The sequence below is a fragment of the Cryptomeria japonica genome, chromosome 9 (assembly GCF_030272615.1).
Source record: "Cryptomeria japonica chromosome 9, Sugi_1.0, whole genome shotgun sequence".
In the NCBI taxonomy this organism is placed as follows: Eukaryota; Viridiplantae; Streptophyta; class Pinopsida; order Cupressales; family Cupressaceae; genus Cryptomeria; species Cryptomeria japonica.
Genome location: NC_081413.1, coordinates 330,234,366 through 330,249,227, shown reverse-complemented (window position 1 = coordinate 330,249,227; position 14,862 = coordinate 330,234,366). Strand labels below are relative to the sequence as shown.

The window sequence follows — 14,862 nt, the reverse complement described above, 5'->3', positions numbered from 1 at the left end:
AGGTGAGTTAACTGGATGCACTAGCAGTAACTTTTCAATTTTAATCTATTTATCTAGTTCAACAATAGATAATCTTCTAGCTTCTAATCTCTTATACATGTCATTTGGAATTTCATCAACAATTTGCATAAAAAATTTCTTGTATATATCTAAGTGTAGAATTACACTGTTCTCTATACTTTCCTTATCATCAGCTGATAGTGTATTGTACATTTTATTGATGTTCTTCAGCTTACCATCCTCTGTAATTTCACTAAGAATTTTGTCAATGGGGGCAATAGTTTTTTCACCTTCTTCTTAGGAGTTATCTTCTTTGTCGGAGGCCTTACTGCCTGTTGCTTCTGTCTTGTCCTTTTTGGTGTAGGAGAAGGTTCCGGTGAAGGTTTTATTTTCCTCTCAACTCTCTTGAATACAACAGGTATGTCACTTTCTAAAGAAGATCCAATTGGGGAAAGGTGAATTTCCGGTTGAAGTGCTTCCAACTCACTTTTCAGTTATACCAGTTTGTTTTAGCACATCTTCCTTGATTTCCTTTGCCTGTCGGGTTCCTTTTCTAACGATTGCTTCTACCTTCTTAACTCTTTTCCTTGATTGTATAGTGCTCTCAATGTTTTTTGCACTACCAAATACTTTCTCTTTCGGTTCATTATGAGCTTTAAGGGGGGCTTTTGCATAATTTTCTATGATGTTATCATCTGTCTCATAGCCCATTTTAGTTACCCAGAAGGTTCTAGGGATAACTGCCTCCATCCAAATTTCATCTTTCTTGATTATAAAATAGATTTCCTTTTGATACTTATCCATAATAGCTTGTGTTAGTCTTACTCTGTTCTTCATTCAAGCCTTAAATGCTTGAAAATGCTCATTTATGTTTTTCTCCCTATTCTCTCCCATATTGTTTAATTGTTCTGATAGTTTCTTTCCTACCGGAATATCAAATCCAAAATCTTTAGCACCAATATCAGGTACTTGTTTGGTTATGTATAGCATCAAACAAACAAGTAAGTTTCCAAATCTGAATGTCCCTTTCTTGTCTCTTTTGATCTTACCCAAATTGTCTATCAACTCATCTTTGAGCCATTTACATATGTCTATTCTTGCATTATCATTACCATATCATAGGCACTCTTAATACATAGGCTAGAAACTGAGTTTAACCTATTTGCATGTGTAGCCTTATAACCTAAGACCATACTGATAAATCTGATATTTGTATCCTTCACATCGTTTACCCTTAGAGATCTCTTATCAAATGTTGCACCGGTTAGGTTTGTCACTAGGTCATTTGAGACCTTCTTAGTTTTGTCAGGTCTATTGCTAGTGGAGGGTAACCCTGTTATAGCTTTTACTTCTTCTTTTGTGATTTTATGAATAGAGTCTAACCAGAAGAATTCACCATGTACTCTTCTTAACACAATCCTTATGATATCCTTGAGTAAATCTGGGATACTAAGTATTTCAGTGAAACCTAGGGTTTCTACTATCTTATGTTCAGGTTTGACATTTCTGGATTCATCACAAATTACAGTCTCATACATATTTTCTGACAATGTATATACATTCTAGGGTCTTCAGCATATACTACTCCTTTAGGGATGTGAGAGAATGCACCTATGCTATCATCTTTCTTAGCAATTTCAAGAACTAGCTAAAAAACGGGTCTAGGTCGCTTAACAACTTCAACAACAGTAGGTTTTGCAATAAATTCAGGAGTGGATGAAGATGCCATAGCTATAAATACCTCAATCTTCCTTAAGGATGAATGCTTTGATGGGTTGCTTTACTTCTTTTCTTGGAGTACCTTCACTCAGGAATTTTCACGCTCTCGAAGATTTGAATGCTCGGTGAATGAAAAAGAGCCAAAACACTTTCTTTGTAATGTTATTTTTGCCAACTACCACATTTAATGCTTGCTGGTTAAGTCACAACTTAAGTCATCTGCCGGTATAGAATTAATTTCAACTTCTCACCATCTACCAAGGGAATAATAGCATGTTTTTCATTTTGTTGCTAAACCCCCAGAAGAATTTTCTTCAGTTAGATGAAGAATCTCCTGCCGGTGGAGCATTACACTGTTCTGCCGGTGGAGGAGTAATCATATCAACATTCTGATCTGACTTTTTGATCCATTGTTTTGAGAATTCTTGCTTTACCTCTTCAAATTTTTCTTTACCTTTCAAACTAGGACCTTTGTTATTTGCCGGTGATGCCTTACTTTTACAAAATTTAGCAATATGTCCAATCTTGTTACTGGCATAACAAGTCACATTGTTTTTCTGAATAGCTTTCCCATATCCTATGCCGGTATGTGTTCTGCATTGATTAGATAAGTGCCCAAATCTTCCACAAACATAACATCTCACATTCATTCTACAATTTTCTGAATTATGACCAACTTTTTTGCATTTAGAATATTGACCAATGGGTGTATTAGTGTTTTGATAATTTCTAGATCTACACTGATTTTCCCTATGACCATACTTGTTATAGTTCAAGCATTTTCCATTAAACTTGTAAGCAATAGGTTGTCTTACTGGTTTGCTATGATCATGATTGTTTGTAGTACTGGAGATTTCACCAACTTCAAAGCCAAGGCCATTTGTATCACCATTAGGTTTCTAATTCTTCAGCATGTCACCAAGTTCTTCTGAACTTTTCTTGAATTTTTCCTTGTGATGATTTGCAGCAGTTAGTTCACTTTCCAAGATTCCTTTCTATCTTATGAGTTTAGTTCTGTCATTTTGTGTGTGCATTAGATCTATCTTCAACATATCATTTTCATGACTTAGTCTTGTGTTTTCATTTCTAGCATCATTTAGTCTTCTAGTCAATTCTTATTCATTCTTCTTTCTATCTTCAACTTCTTTGCAAAATCTCATAGTCATATCCTGCATCTCATTCTGTGTTGTACTGATCTCTTGTCTTAGCTTGTTTACCAGATCATTAAGAGTTTCTTTTTCATCATTCTCATTCTGCATCTTTTCACAAAGTTCTCTTCTCTTATTTCTTGCAATGGTAAGATTTTCTTGAAGTGCTTGAATGATATCCTGAGCAGCCTTTAGATCATCTTCAATTTTGATTATTTTCACCTTTTCTGTATCATAGTCTGAAAGAGTTGTTTTCAATTGTTCTCTTAAGTTTTCCATCTCTACCGGTGACAATATCTTCCTCAAGTTGTTAGGCTTCTAAAAATAGAGGACCAGGCTCTGATACCAATTGTTAGGATTAGGATTCCCAAAGATACTGAGAGGGGGGGTGAATCAGTATCTGACCGGTTTGTAAATTTACTTGACTTAAAACATGAAAAGCATATTAAAACTGTGTACCGGTAAACAAGAAATAATGAAGTAAACAAGAATAACAACAACCACATGAGAAGCACACCATAACACAGTATTTTGATGAGGAAACCTGATGTGGGAAAAACCTCGGTGGGATTTGTGACCCACAATATTCGCTTACTGGCCAATAAGGGAATATTACTCTTACAATAGGGGCCTACACATGCAGGAAGGCCAAGTGCCTAGAGCTCACTACTCAATTAAAAAAGAAGTCACACTGACTTACAAAAATGGATTATATTAATCCAATGCCTTGTACTGCTTCAGATTAGCATCTGCTATGCTAGATCCAATACCGGTTTAAGCTCTGCTACATACATAAACCCTTAACCTATAATTCACATATTAGGTCTGCATAATTTTGCCTATATCCTTCTTACAAAATGTTCTATAATGATCTCATACATATATGAGTCATTTTACAACTTGCCATGTCGGCTTACAATGATTTTACAATTAATTACAAAATACATTATAAACAAAATTCTTGTCGGCCAGGGTGCCGGTATCCTTCCTTTCACTGCCAGTGTTTTGTGTGTCGGTGTAGAGTTTGTCATTGCCGATGTCGGTATCCTGTCTTGCTGGTATCATATGATTGCAAGTTTGCCATCAATGACAAAACCTTCAATCACCTACAATTTCTCATTGGAGTGTGCATTTGCCAACAATGAATGCCTCCCCAGTTGGAAGATGGAATGAACACGTCTCGGAATGCCGCCGCTTTATCAAAGTTGTGATCACGGCCCTATTGGCCATAACCTCTGGTAAGTGTAATACATGATTTAAACCGAGCTGTCGGATATGCTCGATCTCCTCATCAAGTAAGTTAGCACGAAGATCAAGTCCACTGGGTCTGCTTTGTCAGCAGTATAGCACTCGAATGTTCTCTTACAACGAGAAAATGTTGAAAGTATCAGATATCAAATCACTAAAAAATTAAAAAAAATTCAGATCCAGGACAAAAATTTACACATACAACAAATGCATGATAGTTACTACTAATGTGGTACACTTATAGCTTTTGTGTGCCATTTACAGCTAATGTGTAATGATATAAGTGCATGCGTAATATTAAACACTTATGCGTGATGATATGAATGAATGTGGTACATTCTACACTAATGTGTACTGCTATGAGCGATTGCGGTATATTTAAGGCGTTTGCGTGAAAATCGATATGCTAATGCGTGATGCAAAGGAAAAACTAAAAAAATACCATGCTGCCAGTCCTAGGAGGTTTCTGATATGAACGTACTCGGTCAGACAGGTGCAATCGAGCTCTATAACCAACCATGATGATCAAATACTCAGAAGAAAGCACAAGATTTACAGAGAAAACAAAGAACTTACCAACTACCAAATGAGCAAATGAAAACCTAAAATCTCTATTTATAGATCAAAACTAGGGTTTTTTGACACCTTGATGCCCGTGGTCCCTGTTAGCTTCAAACAACTTGTAGCCTACTCAAACAATCTCGAAATCACACGAAACTTCACACGATGGCTTATTACACTAATATCGAAAACATGGTCTCAAATTTTGAATTTTCCGACCACCTTTTCGAAGGGGGCATATTTACACTATATAGTGGTACCGGGGCATACTGGGGCAGAATTTTTCATTTTCTATGAAACAATATCATTCCGACATTGTCTCAAAGAGGGGCAAATGTAGACAGCTAAGAATGTCTCATTGATCATGTATTAATTATTCCTCTAATTGATTAAATAATTATTTAATTAATTTAATTAACTATTTCTTCTAATTTCATATTTCCTCATCATCTTACTAATTATTCTATTTTCTATTTCTATCATCATTTAAACATTTTAACCATTTTCTAAATATTAATTAAATATTTATTATTTAATTAATTCTAATTAATTCCCCAATTTAAATAATCTTTATTATTTAAATAAATTAATTCTCAATTTCTATCTCTAATCATCTAATCGTTCAACTCTCTTCTAAATATTAATTAAATATTTATTATTTAATTAATTGTGATTTAATCTTTTAATTTAAATAATCTTTATTATTTAATTAAAGTCCATTTCTAGCATAATTAAATAGTTTTTTTAAATTATTTAATTAACTAATTAATTCTTCAATTCCAAATCCCCAAATTCTAATTTCATTTAATTTCATATTCTTCTAATTTCTTCCAAATTCAAACACATGTGCATGATTTCAAAAACCAAATTGAAAATCAAAGTCAAGTTTCATGCAAAGATTCAAATGCTAAATTGAATTAAAATAAATTCAATTATTTAAATAAATTCCATGCAAAGATTAAATTGAAACTCTAAGTTAAAGTGCAAGCACATGCTAAATTAATTAATTTATCAATTAATTAATTAAATCATTTATCTCTCCAATCTCTATTTCCATCTTCTAGTTCTCTTGGTCATCTTCTTTATTTCTTCCAATCATTTTTTTTCTTCTTTCAGTTAGCTTTTTCTCAATCAGTTGACTCAATTAATATATTCAATCTATTCTGTTTCACCTCCAAGTTAGTAGTTCAACTATCAATCAGCATGTGAGCTCACATGAGTTCCACCTCTTGATCATTTTATTCCACCTTTCAATCAATCTTCTCCAAAAATCTATAAATTGTGCATTCAAACCTCACAATTCCTCTAGATCACGAGCTTCGAATCTTTGTGTCAATTGCAGGTTGCCAGTGCAATATCTGAGAGCCATCATACCACAGAGATTAGAAGGACAATGGAAGCCACGATGCATAATAGGGAGTTTCATATTGCTTAGTTTAATTCCATTTTGCATTTATTCTATTGGTTTTATCTTTGAATTGCTTAGATAGTTAAGGATTCGTGATCATCCTTATTTCCTATTTAGCAATGGTGTATTTGAGCATGCTACAAAGGGCAGTAAAAGCATCTGGTCCAAGTGCTTTGTCTAGAGCTAATGAAAACACTACTTTATAAATTTCCTCAAGAGTAAATGGTTCATTAAGAATAGATTGTCTTGAGAGGATATGATGGATGGGATGACATCTAGGAGTTCATTTTCTTTAGTTACATCAGCATGGAGAGAAGGGGTAGCTGCTAATAGATTTTAAAAAAATTGAACACCCTCCTCTTGGATCTTCTGCTAATTTGTAATTTTGTTCCCAGTTACTGAATCGTCAATAGAAAAAATAGTAGTTGTTGATCTCTTTAGTTTTGCTGACATGTGAAAAAACTTAGTGTTTTTGTCTCCATCTTTGAGCCATAATTCTCGAGACTTTTGTGATAAAATTATAAGGCACTAAGAGGGGGAGGTGAATTAGTGCAAACAAAAACTTAATAGATCTGATAACAAATTTCACCAACTTGAAAATCAATATGCATGCAAGAAATATAACCACATAAGCAAACATCCAACAAAGCATGCAAATCATAACACAATGATTTTTCACGTGGAAACCTAAATGGGAAAAACCACGGTGGCAATTACTACCCACAAAGATCAACTTTTGTAGTATAGAGATCTGACTGGTTAAGGTCATACAACACCCTATTAGGGGTACACCCGGTTAAGAGTGTTTTAGCCTGGTTAAGAGCTATACAATAAGGCCTATTAGGACCCAGCCCTATTAGGAGCTACCTGTAATAGCCTAAAAATGCTCATCTAAACCATGGGCCCCCAATCTCGACAACATCACCAAGGTCCTAACCAAAGGCAATTAAATCAACCTTGAGCACATTATTAATTCTTTAATCATCAAATATCACATGGCAAATCAATTACTCAATATTAATTAAATATTTATTTAATTAATTGAATCATTTCCAAGAATATATTTTGATCAATTATCCTATTTTAATTTATTAAATATCCTTGCATATTTAATTAATTAATAAATTTGTCATTTAATCATGCAAAAGGAATTAATTTATTAGAAAAGAGGAATTAATTACAAAACAAGATTTGAATTGAAATAAAATAAAAAAATTGAATTGCGAGAGAAATCAAACTTGAGATATTATTTCTTTTTCTAAATTTAGAACTTGAAATCAGAAAAGCAATTAAATTGAATTAGTTGAATTATTCTCTAAAATTGGAACTAAAGGCTTTTTAGAAAAAGAAGTTCAGTTGCATTGAAAAGACTCTTTTCTTGAATAAATAAAAGAATTATCTATTTTTATCACAAGTGCATGGAATTAATTTAATATTATTTCCAATGCAACTTGAACTTCTAATTTGAATGCATTTCAATTAAGCTATAATTGGAATCTATCTCAAGGTTAACTAAACCTGATTTCTCAATTATTTTCAATTAATCCTAAATTGAGTTTTTTTGTAATTCTCTATAAATTCAGTCTTCAACTCTCATTCCAATTTACCCCAGAGATTTTTGAAAACACGCTTGGAGATTATTATTTCGCTCTAGAGTCATTGAAGATCATTGTGCTTTTTTAGATTATTTGCATCCATATTGCTTGAATCCATATTGCTTGAATTGATTATTGCTTGAATGATTCATCCATTTTGCATCCATATAGTTAATATCATATAGATTAAATCCTTCGTCTTGGTGTAGTCTAGTCACTGGTATTGCTTATAAAAAAATCTGAGAGCAATCTTATACTCGCATCTTTTAGAAGACAATTAGTCGCTTTGTTATGGTTTATTATTGATTGATTATTATTTACTAACCATACATGTAATGACTTAATTGAAGTGTTGTGCTTGCAGCTACAACCCCTTTTTCACCCACACATCTCTGGCCCCCGCCGTGGGGTAGAAGACTACATTTTTTGGCCTACAAGACTGACTGCTTTGTTTTTTGTTATTTTCCAAATTTTTCAAATTTTCATCCATACATCTCGTACGACATTTCCCACAGACTAAAATGACAAATTGTAGGTATCGTATGAACTAGAATCATGTCTCGTACGATTTGGAATCGTGTATCGTATGAGTTTTTATACTGTCGTACAACTCTGTATTTTCTAGTAAAAAAGTAAAAAAAGGGCAAATTTCATGATTTTTATTGATTATTTTGATGACTGATCCTGACTGTTTATCTGTTTATCTCAGAATTTTTCACAGCCTAATCAGTTTTTGCAGAACGCTTGTCGAATAATATGATTGTCGCACAAAGACAATATGACTACTGATTTGTTGTCTTTGCAGGTTGCTTGAGGAGAATCGACTAAACATCGTGTATTCTTTAAATTCATTTTTAGGAACCTAAATTGCTATCTGGTTAAAGAACAAATCTGTCTTTCATGTTTTTAGAAGATTCTGAGAGGTAGGAGAGTATGCTCTTGTCTTTTTCTAGACAATCAGAAATCCAGACCCTTGAGGCTTTTGCTTTGTTTGAGATTTGTACATCTTTAGCAAGCCTGCCCTCCCGAGGGGTTGAAAAACTCTTAAAGCCATTACGGCTGGTGTGAGGGGAATGACCTAACTGGGAATGTTTAAATGCCGAGTACTCCAACCCACTATAAAATAAATGTGATTTGATGAAAATCAAGTCAACGGTAATGCTTGGGAATAGCTCTCCTTCGTACCTTTGAGTATATTAAACCTTGGTTTTCAAGGCTGGGAGACCTCTTAATTGAGTTTATACCTTGACGCGCTAAACGGATCCCTGACTAGTTCCAATTGAAAATTAGAAGCTACCTGGTTCATCTCCGAAAGGGGGATAATCTTTGTGCAAGAGAGATAGTAACTCTCCCAAGATACTTGTCATTTCGTGCCCCCATTAGCGTTTGGAGTCGGATAATACAGCATTGAGAATCCATTGCATGAGACTCAGCGGTTGTATTTTGATTAGCTATTGCATGTGTACCTGAGTCTACAAGGAAAGGTTTTCTTTCCTCACCAAATTCCTTAGGGTTTGCATGCTGTGATTGGAGTTACTATACATACTACGTGTTTTCTGTGTTTTCATCCCTAAAACAAAAATTGAAATACGAAAAATTGGAGAAGACAAGAAATCAACTTAGTGATTAGAAACTTTGTCCGTGTCAGAAATTAGTCCATCTTAAGTCGAAACTCTATCAATGTCAGAAACTAGTCCATCCTAAGTTGAAACTCTGTCCATGTCAGAAATTAGTCCATCTTAAGTTGAAACTCTGTTCATGTCAGAACTTGTCCATCTTAAGTCAAAATTTTGTATCCTGGTCCAAAATCAGTCCATCTCAGAATTGGTCAAACTCAATTATCATACTCAACAATCAAAAAAACTCATAATTTCTAGGCTTTGTCCTATGAACAGTCGTACGAGTCTGATAATTTATCGTGTTGCACTTGATCCTGTGTCATACGAATCTTTTGATTTGTCATCCTAGACCTGATCTTGTATCGTACAAGTCATTTTTATCTATCATCTAGATCTATATCATGTATCGTACGAAACAGAATGACCCTAAGTCTTTTTTCATCTTGCTTATACCCATATGTCATACGGTACAAGGCAGCAACTCGTACGAAATAGAACTTTTGTCGTCCTATAGCTGCTAAATTATTGTCCGGTTCTGAAAATCTTGTCATACGAGTCAATGGTTTTATCAAAACAGAACAGTCAAATTTGCCTAAAAATAGTCTACAGCAAACATAATACTGGTTATCATTTTCCTGAGCATAAACAAATCAAGATAGTGTACCTCTACCATTTGCATTGCACGATTTGGTCGATCATCTTTCAGCTAGTTCAATCAACTACCTATCAAATTTTAGTCACTTAGATAACGTCTTATATAGGATAGATCATTCCTGAAACCAGACTGAATCTCAGTTGTTTCTCCCAAACAATACTCTAAATAGAACAACTAGCTCTGAAATTGATCTTGACCTCTGCATCACAAACAACTTTAGGTCAAACTAATCCATAAAAATTCCTACACAAACCAGGAGTTCTCGCAAGAAAGAAGCCAAAGGCAAAGAAAAACCCTTCAAATATCAAGATAATCCATTCTATGTGAAGGATCCACTCACAGACATACTGTCGTCATCAAGTGGACCAATTTTTGATGAGCCTAAATCTCCCACTATGTATGAGACGGAACACAATGATGGAAACAAGGAAGATAATAACATTCTCGAAAATGATAATGATTCCTCATCATCAATTGAGACTGACGAAGACACTAAACCTCCAGAAAAGAAATTTGTGACTGTCAAAAGGACAAAGACTTTAGAAAAATGATGAAAGATATCATGACCCGAGAGAAGGAAGACTATTTCTTAGAACTAGAAAAACAAGGTGCCAAACTTCCTACTGGATATGATGTTCAGACACTCGTTACTAAAAATGAATAATCGCCTATACTCATGGTACACAAACAATTACAAGCCTTACGGATGGAGGTCACAGAATTGAAGAATAAAGATATGTCCCCAAAACAATATTCTCTGGAAACAATATGTCCCTTTCCATTTGACAAGAATCTATACATGCATCCATTTCCTTCACAAGTGGAGATCCCAAAATTTGATAAATATGATGGTACCTCGGATCCTCAAGATCATGTCAGAGAGTTTTGTGTCGCTTGTATGGAGTTCATGCACGATCAAACGTGCCTCATGCGCCTTTTCCCAAGGATTTTAGGGGGTCAAGCAATGGAATGGTTCTCAAGTCTACCCAAAGGAATAAAAATGTTTGAAGAACTAATCCAACTATTTTTACAGCAGTACTCATACAACATTCAACATCTTGTGACTATGATCGAGCTTTACAATACTAAACAAAAAATAGGGGAGCCTCTTCTTACTTTCCTCCAATGCTGGAGAAAGATGTTTTCTAGGTATTCTTGACCTATCCCAGACTCTGAGAAAATGGATATATTTGTCAATAACTTGGTCCCCAAACTGAAGTATAGTGTACAAATGCAAATACACCCATCATTTAACAAAATGGTAGATGATGCCATTCGAATCAAAGATGTGCTCATAAAAAAGGGAGATATCTCACCTTGGAAAGAAACACAACCAGGATCTATCTCTAAAGAGAAGAACAAGTATTGGAAATTTGGCAAAGACAACAACAAGAATGTTGTTAATGATGGGGTAGTAGATACTGTTAAAGCTAACACAAAGCCCACAATATTCAACTTGGCTAGTGGTACACAAGCACTTAAAGCTATTGAGGCTGCAATAGAAAATCCACCAAAGAAAACAAAAGAATGGTTCAAAGAAAAGCCTTGGCTTTCCAAACCTAAGCATGATTTTACTCCTCCCGAAGAATCATATGAATCCGCTTTCAAAAATCTGTTGGCAAACAACTTGATAATGCTACCAGATAACTCCAGACCATATGATCTAGAAGTCAAACCAAGATGGTAGAGAGAAAATGAATACTGTGACTTCCATCGGAATAAAGGTCATAACATAAACAATTGCATGAAGCTAAAACATGAGATTCAAGATCTCATAGACGCTGGTAAAGTTGTTGTTGGGAATCACCTGACCAATGTTGATCATAAAGTATTTAAGGACCCTTTGCCTGTTTACGAACAAGGTGATTCTTCAAAGACCAAAGGAGGCACCAAGGTAAATTATACTTATACCAGCAATGACAACATCATCAACATGATTGAACCTTCCCAATCTGAATATTGCAATGTGATCCAAATATTGCAATGTGATTATAGTCCAAGATAAACCAAATGAATCACGATATGCAAGATCTCTGACCCGATCTCAAAAGAAAGTCACTCTCCAAGGAGCTAGTTCTTCCAATCCAGCTCAAGCAACATTAAACCCACCAGCCCAATCAAACAAACAAAAAGAATCAACCTTGGACAAATTCAAAAGGTTAACTTCATCATCATCTTCTGGATATAGTGTCATTGAACAGTTGAAAAGGACAAATGCTCAAATCTCAATCTTTGAATTGCTAAAACTCTTGTCTGCTCACAAAGAAATTCTAGACAAAGCATTGCTCACCACCAACATTCCAAAAGATTTAGACATTGATCGGTTTCAGTCTATGGTGGGTCATCTAACTTCACCTCACTATCTGACCTTCTCTGAAGAAGATGAAAACTCACTAAATCATCCACATAACCAGCCATTGCATATTGAATTCATGATCCACAAACATAGAGTCAAGCATGTTTTGATAGATGGAGGCGCGGGGTTGAATATTTGTACTTAGAGTCTGCTTACACAACTAAGATTCTTTGAAAATGTCATTGATCTCGGCAAGAAAATAACAATAAAAGCCTATGATGAAGAAGAAAGGACCTCCAAAGGTTTGGCATCATTACCAGTTAGAGTGGGACCAGTAGAGAGAGATGTCCTTTTCCAGGTACTGGATATTCCATTGTCATACAATATTTTACTAGGCAGGTCGTGGATTCATGAAATGAAGGCAGTACCATCAACATACGATCAATGCCTAAAGTTAGCTTATAATGGAGTTGAAGTCAGTATTTTTGTTGATATAAATGTCATTTGTAATGCATTGATAAAAGGTGCAGATACTTTTGTGCCTCATAATAGGGCAGCCTCTACAAATGAAGATCCAGAAACATTGATGAAAGACTTAGAAAAGAGATTGAAGATTACAAATACCAACATGGATGGCTACAAGATAGAACTGATACTTTCATTAGTTTCTCTCCCTCCATCACCAAAATAGTTGGGCAAGCCATCCGAGGATATGAGAACACAAACTTCAGCTCCGAATACCATGTATGATGGTCTCTTTGTACACTCCTCTACCTCCTTGGTGGATGAAATAGAAGAGGATGATGTTCTTAACTGGCTCTTTAAGGAAGATAGTCAAAATGAGGAGGTACGACATTGTGATATTTCCTATAACCAATATAGTCCTGGCTACAAAATGATTCAACACATGGGATATTCAGGTATTGGTCCTCTGGGCAAACAAAAGGAAGGTATTACTGAACCAATTCAGCTGCAAACAAAATCCACAAATGATAAGGTTGGACTGGGATACAATCCGAAAAAGACATCAAACCAAAAACATGTTTCTAAGTCTAAGTGGCAGAAAAGAATATCGCCTTCAACATTACAAGAAGTAGACACTCAACAAACAAAAGCAGAGTGTAGAAAAGAGAAAGAGGAATCAGCAATCAAGAAAGAAGAAACAGTCAGTGCTCAAGATTCGATGGTGTCAACTACAATAATACAAGAAGTTGAGGTCCCAGAAGATATAAGAGATGAAGTAGTAAGAATCAGAGGATTGTTTGCACCACTAAAAGTTCCAGTCACATATACTGGCAGGCAGCAAGTACACAATTCAGAGACTGACTCAAACGAGTATGAATGGGGTCGTGACTGCCTCTCAGACACATCCACTACAGAAACTCCAGAACAGTCTAGCAGTGTCATAGATGATACTCAAGAGCTAATGCACATAACACTAGAGAAAGAAATACATGAAATTAGACAAAAGAGAAAAGAAAATTATGAACAAGGACTGAAAGAAGGAAGAATACCAGAAAGCTTCTCATCTATGTACCCCCATCCTAAAACAGAACAAATCAAGTATAGCACTACACAAGAAGAGTTGGAAGCTACAGAACAAGAACCAGTTATCAGTCCAGAATAAGATGAATGGAGTAGACGACAGAAAATCACAATAAACATCAAGACCATGTCAATAGGTGTGTTAGATACAAATGACAAATGAACCACAACATGAAGGAACTTGTAGTATTAAAGATGTTGGTGTTGATACCATACATACACTTACTAAATCACTTGAAGAAGACTCAAAAACTTCATCTGATGACTCTAATGACCTTGATGACAGTCTTATTCAGGACAATATCTACTCAGCCTCAAATTCGAAATCATGTGATACAAACAATGAAAATTTTTCTACTGATCTTATCATTGTTCAACCACGATATGACATCCAGTCTAGCATAGTGAATGACGTTACAAGTATGACTATTGGATTAGATCAACTAAATATTAAAGTGAACTTTAATAATCATGATCTGACTCTTTCTAGTCTCGAGACACTTACACAAGGTATTCTTCTAGAAATCCACTTTTTGATCTGCCACTGTGATAATAATACCATGAATGCTCTTGAACCTATCCAAAATTTATCCTTAGTACATCCTGAATTGATTGACTGTACTTTACAATACCAGCCCATGAATATACCTACTTTTGTCAATGACTATACATTAGCCTATTATCTCAATGCAGTTGAACCTATAGACTCTTCCACCAGTGGACAGAGTGAAAACATAACTGAAGTGGATATCAAGTATCTTAGTCACAAAAACAAGAAAAATAAAAAATAAAAGATCTGATGGTGAAAACCACATTGTAGCGGTGTCAGAATCTAAAAAAGAGAAAATAAAGGACATACCTAAAGGTGAAAACCTCTCTGAGGCGCCTGAAGGTGAGATACTTGATATACTGCCAACTCATTTCCAGGAGAGGTCTTCCATGTTGATTGAGCCAACTCAACAAGTGGAAATTGGGAGTCAAGAGACACCACACATCATTCATGTAGCTCAATCACTATCAGCAGAAGAATTGAAGGATTTCACTCAGCTATTCTCAGAAAAGAAAATA

General features: G+C 35.0%; 1 protein-coding gene across 1 annotated transcript in view; it reads right to left on the bottom strand.

Annotated features, from left to right (window-relative positions):
- LOC131858385 (uncharacterized) overlaps positions 1-14,862 on the bottom strand; it is a 176,421-nt gene that overhangs the window by 95,362 nt on the left and 66,197 nt on the right. The gene's annotated exons all lie outside the window — the stretch shown is intronic.